Source organism: Macaca nemestrina, chromosome 7 (genome assembly GCF_043159975.1).
Source record: "Macaca nemestrina isolate mMacNem1 chromosome 7, mMacNem.hap1, whole genome shotgun sequence".
Classification (NCBI taxonomy): Eukaryota; Metazoa; Chordata; class Mammalia; order Primates; family Cercopithecidae; genus Macaca; species Macaca nemestrina.
The window spans coordinates 144,948,484-144,965,669 of record NC_092131.1 but is presented as its reverse complement, the minus strand read 5'-3'; the positions used below and the strand labels follow the sequence as shown (position 1 = coordinate 144,965,669).

General features: G+C 37.6%; 1 protein-coding gene across 7 annotated transcripts in view; it reads left to right on the top strand.

Annotated features, from left to right (window-relative positions):
* Positions 1-17,186, top strand: part of LOC105489751 (transcription factor 12) — a 366,026-nt gene that overhangs the window by 273,028 nt on the left and 75,812 nt on the right. The window lies entirely within an intron of this gene.

The window sequence follows — 17,186 nt, the reverse complement described above, 5'->3', positions numbered from 1 at the left end:
TAAAGAAGTAAAAGTACTTGTAAATGAACCTGCACCATAAATCTACCTACAATTTTTAAATCTCTGGTGCAAGAAAGGAAGTGTTTTTTTCTTCTCCCTTTGCTTAGAACAAATGGGGCATGAGGCTGTTGGATTGAGGCCCCAGTGCCTTGTAGGGTACATCTTTTTGTTGTGTAAATGGATGTTGGGCTTTTATTTGGCAGTACTTAACACATGGGCGCAGGTGCTGCCGGATGAGTCAGCTCATCGAAGTATAGACTGAATGGAATATCCGGCTTGGCAAGTAGTAATCTAGAAGGAGCAGCATGGGTCTGAGCTTTTTATTTTTTATTAAGGCTAAAGTAGAGATACCATCTTTTCGGTTGTTTGCCTGCCTTCTTTTCTGTGTTCTTCCCCCGCCTTCTCTACCGTGTGATACATGAAAAGTCGAGTTTGAAATCCTCTTTGTAACTCAGTTCCAGATGGATCTGAGTTTTATGCAGCCTAGGGCAGCTGTGCTCTGAACCTGCAGCCTACCTGGAAGGTTGGCTTGCAGCTGCAGGCATTCTTAAAAAGCTTTTGCTTGCATAAGCACTTGGACCCACTAGAGGCTGAATAGCTGCTTGATAAACAAAATGAACACAATGCCTCAAATCATTATTCCCGAAGACAGGAATTTTTTTCAGCAGCGGCTAAAAATAGTTGGGCAATTTACATTTTAACAGTTGTGTGCTATGCAGGGGTAGGTGATTCAACAGTATAACAGATGATTTCTGTTAAATTAACAGAAAATCATATTAAAACTGACAGTACTGCTAAAACATGTAACAGTGCAATTTTCTTGTAATTTATTACTATAATTCAATGAAAGTAATAAAAGTTAAATTGCACATTAATATTTAGTAGAACTATACAGGTTAAAAAAACAGATTAGTGAATGAAAAATTCATCTCATTTCTTAACCTGACATTAAGAAACAATGTATTTTCAGTGTTCCATAGTCCTTTGATTTTTAAAGCAAAATGGACAGAACAGCCTGGCAAGAGAGTAGACACTGGAGGTCACCAGCATTTCTTACATTTGTAACCATAATAACATTCATTACTTGGAGGTAATGAATAGTTACCTCTGTAACTATGCATTCTTTATAGATAGTTCTCTGTATTGTCTCAGGTATCTGTAACAAGTCACTGAATTCTGATGAAACCTTGATTTCTTTGAGAACCATTAGGAAATTTTGCAAGCCAAGCCTACTTATATATTGTATTTTACTAGCTATATTAGTGTACATTAAATGTTATTAAGGACGTATAAATAATTCATTTTAATTAATTGAAAATATGTTTTAGATAAAATGCTGTGTTGAAACCTCAGGGCCTTTTTTTTTATTTTGTTTTTTTGAGGCAGGATCTCACTCTGTCACACAGGCTGGAGAGCAGTGACACAATCACTGCAAACTGCAGCCTTGACCTCCGTGGCTCAAGCAACCCTCCCACCTCATCCTCCCACGTAGCTGGGACTGCAGGGACTGGCCACCATGGCTGGCTTTTTTTTTTTTTTTTTTTTTGGTAGAGATGAGGAGGTCTCTCTCCAGTCCAAGGTGGTCTCAAACTCCTGGGCTCTGTGCTCCTCTTGCCACAGCCTCTCAAGTGCTGGGATTGTAGGTGTGAGCCACCACACCCGGCTGAAATCTCAAGTATTTAAAAAAGAAAACAACAAAACCTTAAAGACAGATACTTTTCCCACTTCTAGGATTAACTGTGAAAGATTTTAAAAGAAAGTATTTTAATAAATAATGACAAAATAAGTCCTAAGAACACTTAAGATTATACTGTTTACCTTCTCCGGATCTAAAATGGAATTTTAAGTTGTGATTTCCTGTTTCAGAGCATTTATTGAAAAATACGCAAACTATAAACTTTTGACATGTAAACTGTAAGAAAAATTGAGTATAAAAATGAAAATTGACTATGTATATTTTATTTTATGATGATTTTACTATTATACTTTCCAAACCATATTGGAAATTTGGCAGTAACATTCAGGATTTCATCAGTTTGCTGCTTGTTCATTCTATCTTTAATCTGTAAAATATGTGTTACTTTTTCTAAAACAGTGAAAGGACTAGGTTGGTATTGCTGATACTGATACAAAAAATAATAGGCAGAGTTACTTAGCATGCAGAGCATTGATAATCTGTATAATCTGATCATGAAGCATTGATGAGAGACTTTTTTTTTTTTTTGTAAACTGATTTATATTTAGGTATCATAAGTACATACCTCAGCTTCTCTTTTCCTCTCTCCAGAACAACTGAATAGTAACTTTTGCTTGTGGATGAAGGTCTAACTAGGGCGTATTAAATATCATTAGAGCAGTATAGGCAGTAACATTAAGTGAATGGTTCACCCAAATCTGCCCAGCTCAGTCACTGATTGGCTGTATAGCCTTAGACTAGTCAGCCCTTAGGATGTCTGGAGTGGGAAATTTGAAGTTCCTTTCAGGTCTAAAATGCTACATACTTACAGTTTTAAAACTGATATGCTCAATAAATAACCAAAAAAAAATAGTGAGCATAGTTTTCTTCCTCCTGATGAAGAAGTGATGTTTTTTAAGCACATGAGATTCTCCACTTTCTTCTCTAGACAGATTTAAAGATTGGGAAAAGTGGAATTTTGTAGCAGCTACAGTAGAATAATGCTTGGACATTGAGAATTCAAACGTATACAAACACCATAATTGTCTTCAGGGACTTCACTATCTTATACGAAAAACAGGCATTCAGGAAATTAATTATATTGCAGTGAAGCAAGTAAGGGTGTGTACCAAGTGCTCTGGTGACACAGGGTAGGTAGCACTAACCCTACTATAGTGGCTTCAGGAAGAGTTGACCTTTAAGTTGTGTCTGGAAAGATGTGTAGCAGCTCATCTGTTAGAGAAGGAGAGAATGAACCAGACAGGTAAAATGCATAGAGGTGTGAAAAAATAAACACATGTTGAGGTCACATCTAAAAGTACAATGTTACTAGATTCTATACAAGTTGCAACCTTTGTAATTTTCCTGTAGCAAACCCACTCTTCTACTCCAGAGATAGACTGAGTTGGGGAACACATGAAATCAGTACAGATATGAGAAGAGATAAGTTGTCATAGCAGTCTACCCTGGATAAACACCTCAACTATTCTGGCCAAGAGATAATGGAAGGCATTTATAATTGTTAAAGTTTTATCTGGGAGTTTCCAAAGGCATGGGTGGTACTTTGGCTTTGCAGGGTGTTTTCCTTCCCTTTTAGGGTTCTTAAACCTCCCCTCCCATTCTCTAACTGCCAACTCTTGTCTTTGTTCTTTGCATGTACATCAGCTGTTTTTCATCTGTATCAGATCTTTACTAAGATACAAAGTTCAAGGGAATTTTGAATCTCTGGGTGGGGATTTGGGGCAGGATTTTTTCCTGGTAAAAAAAAAGGAAACATTTGTAATGTATTTGTTAGCATCCTTTACAGCCTCAGTGTCACTGTGTTAGTGGTGCAACACTTCATGTGTGAGGAACTTTGTTAACCATTACCCATATCCTAATCTTCAACCTTTTGCCAAACAACTCTGTAACTAATATTCCCTACTTACAAGTAAGAAAATTAAGACTCAAAAACATAAATTAACTTGCCAAAAATCACACATAGGGCCAAGATTACAACCTAACTTAATATCAAACACCATTTTATTTTTGAGTGTTAAAATCTGATTATTTAATACCTTGGTTTATTCAGAAAATATCTTGCTTAGTATATTAAATTAAAACAAATTTATTCTGTCAAGTATGTTTTTACTGATCAAATTTATTTTCATTTGGCTTTGTTGTTTAAGGACCTACAGTAGTAGAAAACCACAGACTTCCCAATGAAGCATATAATGGATTTTATTTATCTGCCCTCAGCTTTTTTTTTTTTTTTTTTTTTTTTTTTTTTGAGATGGAGTCTTGCTCTGTCACCCAGGCTGTAGTGCAGTGGCATGATCTCAGCTCACTGCAAGCTGCGCCTCCCGGGTTCACGCCATTCTCCTGCCTCAGCCTCCCGAGTAGCTGGGACTACAGGCGCCCGCCACCGCGCCCGGCTAATTTTTTGTATTTTTAGTAGAGATGTGAGATAGCCAGGATGATCTCGATCTCCTGACCTCATGATCCACCCGTCTCAGCCTCCCGAAGTGCTGGGATTACAGGCGTGAGCCACTGTGCGCAGCCTGCCCTTAGCTTTTTATTTTATAACCTTGGAGAAGTTGCTTTTGTGAACCTCCGATTTCTATTTGTAAAAGGGGATGATAATTCCTATCATAGATGTTATTGTGAGAGTATTATGTACCTACTATATGTGTGGTGTATCCTAGATATTCAGTACATGTTTCTTCATTATTATAGCTAGTTCGTACCACTACAGCCTGAAATTTAAAGAAGTTTAGCATTTCATTTTTACCAAATTTGGATGAAAAGCAAACAAAAAAATTTGAAGATATAAAAAAGGATAAGTCTTATAGTGAAATAAAAAGTTTTCACATTACCTCCACCTGTGTATATAGTGTATGTGCCTGGCACTTAATGACCTCATGGTAAATTGTAGCAGCTCCTATTGTTGTTTAGAAAGCATTCACTTGCAGAAAAACAATCTACGAAAGGAAGGAAAACTTGTTGAATCAAATCCGGCTGCCCCTAGAATTCATTCCAATTATTTTTGTTTTCTGAACTCTCAGGAGTCAGCGCTTTTTTTTTTTTTTTCCTTTTTTAAATCACTGATTGAACATCTTTATGGCCCTCTGAAGCATTTCTTAGGTGGAGAAAAGTTTCTTTGCTCTTTATTCTTTATTTCTTAAGTTGGTGTTAGTATTTCCAAACATAGCTCATTTTTTTTTATATGCTACAGTAGATAATAGAATTCTGAAGAAGCAAGATATATCAGAACAAGTCTTTCCAAAATGTAAGTAAATACCTAGAGAGATTTGAAATGCCTTCCTAGACCCAAATACCTAAAGTTATGTTCTTGTTCTATAGCATTTGAAAATACCCTTTTCGTATCAAATATTAACTCTGCATAAAAACGACATGTCTTACAAGTTTTGAATATAACTTGTTTGCAGTCCCACAAATAGCCTGATGAATGATTATTTGTTTCTTAATCAAGTGTCATGCTATCTTTTGTACATTGTTTTAAAGTGTGTATGTATATATTCCCACAAAAGCTGTTACCATCATTTCTTGGTTAAACTCTCAAAGTGTAATTTACTCCATCAAGAAAAATATTTTGTCAGGGCACAGTGGCTGTAATCCCAAGACAGGAGGATCACTTGAGCCCAAAAGTTCAACCTAGTAAGACCCTGTTACTGCAAAAAAATTAGCCAGATGTGATTGGCACCCCCTGTGGTTCTATCTACTTCGGAGGCTAAAGTGGGAGGATCACTTGAGCCCACCATGTTCACTCCACTGCACTCCAGCCTGGGTGACAGAGGAAGGCTCTGCCTGCAAATAAAAATTTGCTAACTCTTCTCCATCAGTATCAGGAACTTTATTGTTTCTGACATGAATCAAAGCAGCTTAGACTCTACTTTTTCTTGGTTTGATGCAGACAGGTACAAAGCTCAGTGGCCCTTGAATTAGTCATTGACTGTAATTTAGAAAGTGATGGGGCCAGCCATAGTGGCTCACATAATCCCAGCACTTTGGGAGGCCAAGGTGGGAGTATCCCTTGAATCTAGGAGTTTGAGACCAGCCTAGGCCACATAGTGAGACCTTGTCTACACACACACACACACACACACACACACACAAAATATATTTTAAAAATTGTCCAGGTATGGTGGCATGTGCCTGTAGTCTCAGCTACTTGGGAGGCTAAGGCAGGAGCGTCTCTTGACCCTGAAAGAGTTCAAGGCTGCAGTGAGCTGTGATTTCACCACTGTACTCCAGCCTGGGTGACGGAGCCGAGACTCTGTCTCAAAAAAAGAAAAAAAGTAAGAAAGTGATGCCTTTCTTTCTCCTAAAGTTTTTATCGAATTTCATTTTGTTGGGAATGGCTCTTTTAAAAAAAATGTGAATTTTTAGTCATTTGTTGTAGTAAACTTGAAAATGTAGGGATACCTTTTGAGACAATTGGAAATATCCTGAGGTATTCCCAAACCATAAAGACTACTAGACCATGTCTAATAATCTAGCATGTTCCCGTACATACTAAGTAGAATAAGAATATTCAAAAGAAAAAAAATACTAAATCCTGAGGGTGTCTAAATTGAAGATTTTTTTTTTAATTGGAAAGAGATGACAAACAGAACGGATGAGTGGAAATGAATACTTAGAAAACTATGGTTTAAGAGCTTGCTAGCCATCTGAACCAGTAAGAAAAAGGTCAAGAGTCAGAACTATAGAGAAACTGATAGCTCCAATTTATCCATGAAAATAGTAAGATGAGCAGCAAGAAAAATACTCTGTGAGTAGAGTCCTATGGAAGTCACTAGGAAGTCAAGATAACAGAGTGTGTTTATAGGCAATTATCTGGCCCGGTCAGGTGCAGTGGCTCACACCTATAATCCCAAAACTTTAGGAGGCGGAGGCGGGCAGATCACTTGAGCCCAGGAGTTCGAGATCTGCCTAGCCAACATAATAGAACCCCACCTCTATAAAGAAATACAAAGATTAGCTGGCATAGTGGTGTGTGCCTATAGTCCCAGCTACTCTGAGAGAGAATTGCTTGAACCCTAGAGGTTGAGATTGCAGTGAGCCGGGATCACACTACTGTACTCCAGCCTGGTTGACAGAGTGAGACCCTGTCTTAAAAAAAATAAAAATAAACAATGATCTAAGGCCCTTAAGACTAGGAAGAAATCTACTGATTCTGGAATAAATAGTATTTACATGAAGTACCAGCTTTTGCTGAACTTCATGAGTAAACCCTCCAGAACTTGAACATGAATTAGAATAGATATTTGCTTAGTTCTTTGGGCAAACAGCGTAGAGAACACACAACAACTGTACGTACTTAAGAGTTCTTATTTCGGATTGCTAGATAAGGTATCTCTATTTGAAGGCTACTGTGATACAAAATTTCCAAAGTGGCTTATTCATTCTCTGACCTTGTGGGTCAGACTTGCAGAAAAACCTTTGTATGTTAAGTATGTAAATGGATTATCCAATAATCCATTCCAAACTTATATTCAGTTTAGTCATAAGTGATTTTTTTCATACATTAATAAGAAGTAGCCACTGTTTATGCTGACAGTAACCACTGTTTAGAACAGTGTCAGAATAGCCTTTAATGTGTAGTTCTCAGATGCTGATTTTTGTGAGAAGTCAGTAATGTCTTTGATGTAATTTCAAACCAAAAAGCAGAAGGAAAAGTAACCAGTGAGTGAGTCCTATGGATCCAATTGTTTGTACTGATATGGCTGTATACAGTGATACTTGTTATTTGTTATTTTCTGACTTCTCTATTCCTTTTAAAAGAAGAACATGACTACATTTCATTTACAGGTAGCTTTTAAGGTTTATTGAACTCTTTGGCTGCTGATAAGATCTTTGAGACTTCACAAACCAGATCTAGGATAAAGCCCTGTGTGTGTGTGTGCGTGTGTGTGTGTGTGTGTGTGTGTGTGTGTGTGTGTATAAAACTCATATGGTTTTTAAAGGATACATGGTTGAATTATGTAAATGCTTTTAGAGTTTAAGGCCACTCACAGGGTGTTCAGCATTAGTAGAACCGTGACTGTTTTTTAAATTTTTACCTAATATGATTAAGGATTTTTTTTCAAGTATTAAAAAGAAGGATTAGATTAAGAAATTCACATTTTTATCACCAGGGATGCTTGGGGCTCTAGATTTCTAAGTTAGGAAAGGCATTTACATTCTAAGTAATTTGCTTACATGAAATTTACTTTCACTAATACTCCCTTTGTAATGATTTTGCTTTGAAAAGTTATTTGTTTTACTTATATCTTATTTCAAGGACTGTAATGTATGCTGTATAGCTACATTGTTGTTAAACTTCTAAGCATTTTAAAAACATTGCTAGTCTCAGGATGGTTTCTAATTGTTATGTTTATATTCATTGAATCGACTTCAAAGACATTTTAAAGTACTGACCATTCAAAGGTTTTCTCTTTTTATTATCTATAATTTTTTAATACCTAATCCAGTATCTGTAATGTGCCAATATTTTATCAGTTTTCAAAAATAGTTGGTTCTAGGAATTATGTTTTATGCCAAATTTGTTAGAACCAACTTATATCTTAGCCTGAATTTCTACTTTTCCTCAATGCACTAGACCAGGGGTCAGCAAACTTTCTATAAAGGGGGTATGTTATAGATATATTTGGTTTTGTGGGCCAGTTGTCTCTGATGTGCTACTAAGCTTTGCTGTTGTAGCACAAGAGCAGCCACAAATGATACATAATACATGGGCATAGCTGTATTACAGTAAAACTTTATTTATGAAAATAGATGGTGGCCACTTTTGGCCCACAAACCAAAGTTTGCCAACCTGCACTAGATTTAAAGAAAAGGTAAATGTAGTTCCAGTGAAAAACAGACCTAACGAGTTAAAAATAAAATTAAATACTTCTTAGGCCTGTTCCTTGGTTTTATTAAGATTCACTACCTTATATTCTTTTTTTTCTTTTTTCTTTTTTCTTTTTTTTTTCTGAGACAGAGTCTCGCTCTGTTACCCAGGCTGGAGTGCAGTGGCACGATCTTGGCTCACTGCATCCTCCACCTCCTGGGTTCAAGTAATTTTCCGGCCTCAGCCTCCCAAGTAGCCAGGACTACAGGTGTGCACCACCATGCCTGGCTAATTTTTGTATTTATAGTAGAGAAGGGGTTTCACTATGTTGGCCAGGCTGGTCTCGAACTCCTGACCTAGTGATCTGCCTGCCTCGGCCTCCCAAAGTATTGGGATTACAGGCATAAGCCATCACAACCGGCCTCATTATCTTGCATTCTTTAGTCCCTTAAGACCCTGGGCCAGAGTTTATTGTATTGACAGATACTTTCCAGCACTATTATTTGCCTTACTCTAAAATATTCCTAGGTAGAATAATGGTAGAGCCTCAGTTTATACAGTGGGTGCTACAGTGTCATAACTTTTCTCGGATTTAAGTGTCATGTTAGGTAATAATATGCAGGACATCAAAAGCAGCCCATGTATAGAAGTATTAATAAATGCTTATTCGAAACAATTAGATTTAAATTCAAATGGTTTGTATTTAAATAATTTGACTAATATAAACAGTCCTACTAAAATTTTTAACTTAAACTTAGATATACTTGTGCCAATCTCTATATTTTTTCCTGTTCCAACTTTCTGATAGAACCTAAAGCTGGGCCATGTGCCCAGGATTTTGAGAGGCCAAGATGGGAGGAGTGCTTGAGCATAGAAGTTCAAGACCAGCCTAGGCAACATAGCAAGACCCTGTCTCTACAGAAAAAAAAAGAAAAAAAAAATTGATCGTGGTGGTGTGTGCCTTTGGTACTAGGTACTCAGGAGGCTAAGGTTGGAAGCATGACTTCAGCCAGTTCAGGCTATAGTGAGCTGTGATCATGCCACTACACTCCAACCTGGGTGACAGAACAAGACCCTGACCCAAAAAACTAAAATCAGAAGAACCTAAAGTTAAAGATAGTTGCTGGCACCTTGGGAATCGGTTCCAACCCAAGTATGACTGTGAAACCAGTTCTTTTGAATCATGCGACGTGTTTCTGATCTAAACATAAAAGCTTAATAGAAAAATTAAGAATATCTTCTATTCCTAGAAAATTCATTTTTTCAATGTTAATCCCTATGAAATCTAAGTAAATTTTATATGGTTCTTAAATAGTTCCCGTTTTTGCTTTTATGAGGCTAGTACTAATAAGAAACAATAAATAGGCCAGGTGTAGTGGCTCACGCCAGTAATCCCAGTACTTTGGGAGGCCAAGGCAGGTGGATCACTTAAGGTCAGGAGTTCGAGACCAGCCTGACCAACATGGTGAAACCCCGTCTCTACTAAAAACACAAAAATTGGCCGGGCATGGTGGGGCATGCCTGTAATCCCAGCTACTTGGGAGGCTGAGGCGGGAGAATCACTTGAACCCAGGAGGTGGAGGTTGCAGTGAGCCGAGATAAAGATCACACCATTGCACTCTAGCCTAGGCAACAAGAGTGAAACTCCGTCTCAAAAAACAACAAAAATAGTAAGTAAGAATGTCTACTTCAAGTTTTCTGACTTGAGCTTGTTAGTTTTTTAAACTGTCAAACTCATCATTATTTGAAATCATGGTTTTCAGTATCTTTTCCAGTAACACAAAAGATATTTTAAAATTTCAGAAATCAGTAACTTAAATGAGAATTAGAAAACTTCTTTGCTACTAGTATGGGCTCCATCTGGTAGACTCCCAGTGAGGAGAATATGAATCCCTTCTGTCAAAATCAGCAAATATATACTAAGTCTTTATTGTGAATGAAGAACTACTTTAGACTTTAGGGATTTAAATATGAATAAAATATGGACTCTGTCTTCAAGATTCTTTTTTTTTTTTTTTTTAAGACAGAGTCTTGCTCAGTTGCCCAGGCTGAAGTACAGTGGTGCGATCTTGGCTCACTGCAACCTCCACCTCGCGGGTTCAAGCAGATCTCTGCCTCAGCCTCCCAAGTAGCTGGGATTGCAGGCATCCGCCACCACACCTGGCTAATTTTTTTGTATTTTTAGTAGAGACGGGGTTTTACCATCTTGGCCAGGCTGGTCTTGAACTCCTGACCTCGTGATCCACCCACCTCAGCCTCCCAAAACGGTAGGATTACAGTCGTGAGCCACCGCACATGGCCAGAATTCTTATAGTCAAAAGATAACCTTGATCTTTGGAAAAACATCCTGTTTTTTTTTTTTGTTTTTTGTTTTGTTTTGTTTTGTTTTGAGACAGAGTCTCACTCTGTCACCCAGGCTGGAGTGTGATGGCATAATCTTGGCTCACTGCAACCTCCACCTCCTGGGCTCAAGTGATCCTCCCACCTCAGCCTCCCAAGTAGCTGGAACTACAGGCGAGTGCCACCACAACTGGCTAATTTTTGTATTTTTTGTAGAAACAGGGTTTTTCACCTTGTTGCCCATGGAGGTCTCAAACTCCTGGACTCAAGCGATCCACTCACCTTGGCCTCCCAAACTGCTGGGATTACATGTGTGAGCCGCTGTGCCCAGCCTGGAAAGAAAGAACTTAAAAAAAATTTTTTTTTGTTTTGAAACAGGGATTCAGTCTGTGGCCCAGGCTGGAGTACAGTGGTGCCATCATAGCTCACTGTGGCCTCAAACTACTGGGCTCAAGCAGAGAGGCAATCCTCCTACCTCAACCTCCTGAGTAACTGAAACTACAGGCACATGCCACTACACTCGGCTACATTTTCTATTTTTTGTAGAGAAGAGGTTTTGCTGTGTTGCCAGGGTTGGTCTCAAACTCCTGGCCTCAAGTGATCCTCCATCTTGGCCTCCCAAAGTGCTGGGATTACAGGCGTGAGTCACTGTGTCCAGCCCAAAATGTTTTTTGTTGCATAATTGTTGTTCTCCAGACACATGATGTAGTATTTAGGAAATACTTTTTGAATTAAAGGGATAAAAATAAGGACTACAAGGCCATTATTTTATGTATCTATAATAGGAAAACATCACCTGTTAATGACTTCCTGCTCTAAGCTGTACTTTTTAACTTCTCCTCTGATTGTTCAAACCTTCAATAAGTTAACTGGCTTTCTTTGTAAAAGCAACTGAATTATTTGTCCCATTTCTCCCCTCAATTATGCAGTTAATTCCTAGTTGTCAAAATAGGAGTATTTTACCAAAACCAAAACAAAAAGCAGGAAAATTACAGGTAATTCAGCCATCAGCATTAATTCTACATTGTTTTAGGAGGACCTAATTAAAAATATAGGGCCATGGTCCTCACGTGAAAGAAAAGTATGGAAAACAACAATACAGGAATTCTTTTTCTAAAGGAAGTAAGTTATGGTGTCATTGACATAAATTTAAAACAGAGACAGTCTTATATAATATTTATCTTACTACAATTCTCTTCAAGAATTTAACCGTTTGTGGTCACCTATGTTGCTATCATCTTTGTCTAAACCACCTTTACCTCTTTCTTAAATTATGGCAACAGCTTTACAACTGGTCTCCCGGTTTTATTTTGTTTTTGTTTTTATTTTTTAAACACAGGAGCATCCTTTTAAAATCTAGGTCAGGTCATATACTCCTCTGCTTAAAATCCTCCAGACGCTTCCCTTATTGTAAAACCAACATCTTTAAAATGGCTTACAAGACACCTGCCACCTCTCAGACTTCGTCTTCTACAACTCTGCCCTTCCCTCACTTCACTCTAGCCATTCTCTCCTTTTTACTGCTTCTTAAAGATGTCAAGCACACTCCTACCTCAGGGCCTTTGCATTTGCAGTTCTCTCTCATGGAACACACTTTCCCTAGTGTCCAAATGACTAGTTTTCTCTTTGATCTCATATCACTCTGTCAATGAAGATCTTTTGTGACCATCCCATATAAAAACGCAACATACCCGTAGTACCTCCTCATTCTTTTCCTGATGTATTTTTCTCTACAGTATTTTATGCCATCTGATTTGCCCTAATTTGTTTATTCTTTATCTGTATTACCCAGGACCAACATAATGTTTTATTTTATTTTATCTATGTTGTTTATTGCACCTGCAGCACAGAGGTGCATAACAGATATTTAATAACTATTTGTTGAATAAATGAACAAAGGCAAGTGATTAGCAATACAGCCATAGCTCTTCTTTCTGGACCATGCTCAGCTGACTCAGAGAAGGTATAAGCTACATGCTAGGTAATCTGAATTATCTTCAGGAGAAAGATAACTACGTAACGGTATATTTTAACTCACTATATTACAAAACATATAACATGCTTAAACTTTGTAAACACTTTTCGGGGAGGAAAAGAGAGAGCTCCAGTTTTTCATCAGAAAAATAAATGTCTTTTCAGCAGCAAAGAACACTGTAGTTATTTCTATTTACATGGACAGTGTGCCCCTTGGTTAGATTGGAATTATTAGATAAGAATTAGATTATTAGCTAGGAATTAGATTAGCGCTAGGAAGTCATGCATTTGTTTTCCGATGTGAGGTCTTAGCATTAGAAGATCGTGTTCTTATATTCATATAATCTTTATTCCCATTTTAACAACAGTAACACAGTTTGAACCTTTTTTATATAACAATCATTTCAGTCTGAAATCGCCAGTGTTACAGGAAGGAAGTGTCCTCAAGATCGCACACCTATAAAGTTACTGTAGTGTTGCCACCCGTTTTTCACCTTTTACTCCCTTACTTTATCCTGTAAACTTTCCATCCTGCATATTCATTACAGCCATATTTGTGTGTCATAGTCCTGTTTACTGCTCTACTAAATTCTCCAGCCAAAAGGAGCAAAGAAACAAGTCATAGATGGGCACTGCATCCTTATTATAGAATAGTACAGGAGCTGCAGCCCACTTACTTAAGATGAGCTCCCATATTGACTCCTTAACTCTGTGTTGCTTGCTAAAATTATAACAAGGCCATCTCTGGAGAGGATTATGTATTATTTGAAGGGCATAGCCACAAATGTTTTGTTCTCCAGGTGATGCTATATTAAACATAAAATATATGACTTGTAGATAAATTGCACATTACTGAGAAATCAAAATAGTTACTGAGTAAATTAAACAATGACAAGGTTAGGTAAGAGTTGTTACCAATCATAGGATGTCACTGCTTTTCTTTATTTTGTTTTACTATTTTGTTCAAGATAAAGTTGATAGGGCAGGGAGCAGTGGCTCACACTTCTAATGCCAGCACTTTGGGAGGCTGAGGTGGGAGGATTGCTTGAGCCCAAGAGTTCAAGAACAGGCTGGGCAACAAAGTGAGACCTTGTGTCAATTATACTTTAAAAATAAAAATAAAAAAGAAAGACGATGGTTTTAAATGAACATATTACTAGGCAATGGAGTTATATATAACTAGTCTTTTAGATACTTCATTTGCTGGCATAAATATTATTAGAATACAAAGCTTTTGGACTCTTGTCTTAGAACTGAGAAGTTGTAATTATGTTTTCAGATTCCTTTTTTGGTTCATCCTTTCATTTCATGTGAGGCTTTAGACTTTTAATTACGCCTCTTGCAGATATGATTAAAAAATGCAATTTAAGGCTGGGCATCGTGGCCCATGCCTGTAATCTCAGCACTTTGGGAGGGTGAGGCTGGCAGATCGCTTGAAGCCAGGAGTTCAAGACCAGCCTGGCCAACGTGGCGAAACTCTGTCTCTGTTAAAAATACAAAACTTAGCAGGGTGTGGTAGCGCACACCTGTAATCCTAGCTAGTCTAGAGGCTTAGGCATGAGAATGGCTGGAGCCTGGGAGGTGGAGGTTGCAGTGAGCCAAGATTGCACCAGTGCACTCCAGACTGGGCAACAAAGCAAGACTTTGAGACACACGCACACACAGAGACGCGCACACACACACACACACAATTTAAGATCGGTGTGGACACCTGGTATCATCTATGCCAGTGGATCACAGCTTGAATCTTGAATACAAGAAGATTCAATACACATCAGAAAAACCTAACAAATTCTGTGGATTCTGTAGTTTACTGAAATAAAGTGGTAACTAAACATTAGGTTTCTTTCACTGGAATTATTTCAGCTCAGCATGGCAATGCTTCATTTACCTTTTAATCTGAAGTTCTGAACTGCAGTTACATGGCTTTGCATTTTCTTTTTTGTTTTTGTTCATTTGTTGTTGTTGTTGTTGTTGTTTTTCTAGAGACAGGGTGTCTCTCTGTCACCCTCGCTAGAGTACAGTGGCACAATCATAGCTCACTGCAGGCATGAACTCCTGGGCTGAAGCAATCCTCCCACCTCAGTCTCCCAGGTAGCTGGGATTACAGGTGCACACCACCCAGCGAATTTTTTGACTTTTGTAGAGACAAGGTTCTTGCCATGTTGCCCGAGCTAGTCTCAAACTCCTGGGCTCAAGGGATCTTCCCACTTTGGCCTCCCAAAGTGGTAGGATTACAGGCATGAGCCACCATACCCCGCCTTGATTTTTCTTTTTAAGAGAGAAAAATGTTTATCATAATGGAATTAAAAAAAAAAATTCTGAGAGACAAAAATCTTTCATAATAGGAATTCAGAGTTTTGGGGTGGAGTGCATAATAAAATGTTTTATTAGTGGTGAAATGGCTAGGAAGTCTTTGGCCTAGTTTAATGCCTGCATTTTACAGAAATGGAAAATTAGGCTCAGGGAGAGTCGACGACCTACTCTAAGCTCTCATGCCTCCTGAGAGGCAGAGCTGAAACCTGGATCCCTATCTCCTGACTCCCAGTTTAGTGCTCTTTCGCATTACGTGATATAACTCCACAGTGTTCTGGGACCTGAGTAGCCCATCTTATATTACATAGAATGATAGGGAGAATACTTCTGCCCTACTGCATACACATGTGCTACAGCTACATAGAGCAAGTAGCTTAACAAATTTCTTCCAAGTTTTGTATCTGTTTCCCAGCGTCTGTTTAGGGACACTTGTCATTGTTAGGAATGGTGAAGCATACCAAATACTTGTCAGACAATGCTTGTTTTGCATTGTTCTTTGTTGAAAATGTATGACTGACACCATTTCCCATCTTTTCCCCTGTTGATTTCACTCTTCTTAGATGTGTGTTCAAACTGAAGTATTTTTTGGCTTTTGTTGAGAATGGTCACCAGAATTTAGTAATAAGAAACCATTCTTAAAAGATACATCTTTTCATAAGTTCAAGATCTGTATGATTTCTTCCAGTGAATATAGCAAAAATTAGCTTTGCTTTTTTACTTTATTATCACAGATGTGAGGCAGGATGTTTTGGTAGACTCAGTATTTATTTAGAGGTAAGAAGTATTAAAAAATTACTACCACTAGCAAGAATTTTTACTGAAACAAAAATATAGATTGGGGACCAAAAATAACTTAATGTATAAGTTACTTACAGCTTTGGATTGCAGATTCTTGAAATGGTTCTGGGCTAAGATGCAGATGTTACTTCTAGTCTTTTTAAAAATAAATTTTAAATAGAATAGAATATCTTGGTGCTGTTCCATTTCTCATAAATTGAAAGGATCTGGTGTTTTCCAGTTCAGAAGAATAGAAAATCACACAGGCCAAAAGAAGAAACAAAAAAAGGGTGGCACTTTCTTTAAGAGACAGCTAATTTGACCCAAGACATCATGTTCACAAAAATTATTTAGCTTTACAGATGATTTTAAACGATAGCTTTGTTTGCCTACAGTTTTGTTTTGTTGTTAGATTGCCTAACGAGTCAATAGTGCAAAGCCTTATGTCAGTCTTGAAACATCTTCAGAAGTGCTGGTTTCTTGAGGAATTTAAAAACCTGGGGCTCATCCTGATCGTTTTTTTTTTTTTTAATGTGTGCATACACACACCATTAGGCAGTCCTGTGATTATAGAGCCATCTGCAGGAAAATTGTCAAGTTGCAACATAGTTAATGATTCTCTTACTGTGTTATTTCAAGTGGTAAATGAGAAGTGACAAACTGCAATTCATGAAGGGAAGGAAAGGGAAAGGACAGCCAAGAGATGCAGGGGCAGCGGGATCCCCCCCTCTTTAATTTTTCAAAGAAAACTGCTTTGTCATTGTGAGTTTGTGATCAAAAGAAACATGCAATTTGCTTCAGATTTTACATATTCTCAGTAATTATATAGTTCTGTCTCATTTGAAGGGTTATCTAATGATTGCCTTTTAGAAGCTTTGTATGATCTGTCAGTTCTATTCATGTTGATATCGGAGGGATACTATTTATTCACCTCAGAAAGAGATTTATTTGCTTTCTTCTCCAGGAGATATGGCTGTTTTTACATATCCTCATTATAGTCATATGGTTGTCAAAAGGAAATTAATTGTTCTTTTACCTTAAAAATGCAGTTTACGGAGGTGATTGTTTCCATTGACTCTATAGGTAGGGGTTTTCTATTTTGTTAATCATTAAGCATTTCTAAAACTCATTTTAGACTTGAGATATTTGTAAAGAAACAGTCATCTGATATCCTGTATCCGAGTCAGATGCTATTTTATGAATTTTACCATGTGTCTTTACACTGTGTTGAGAAATGTATATTTATATGTGTTTATATCCAAATAAGTC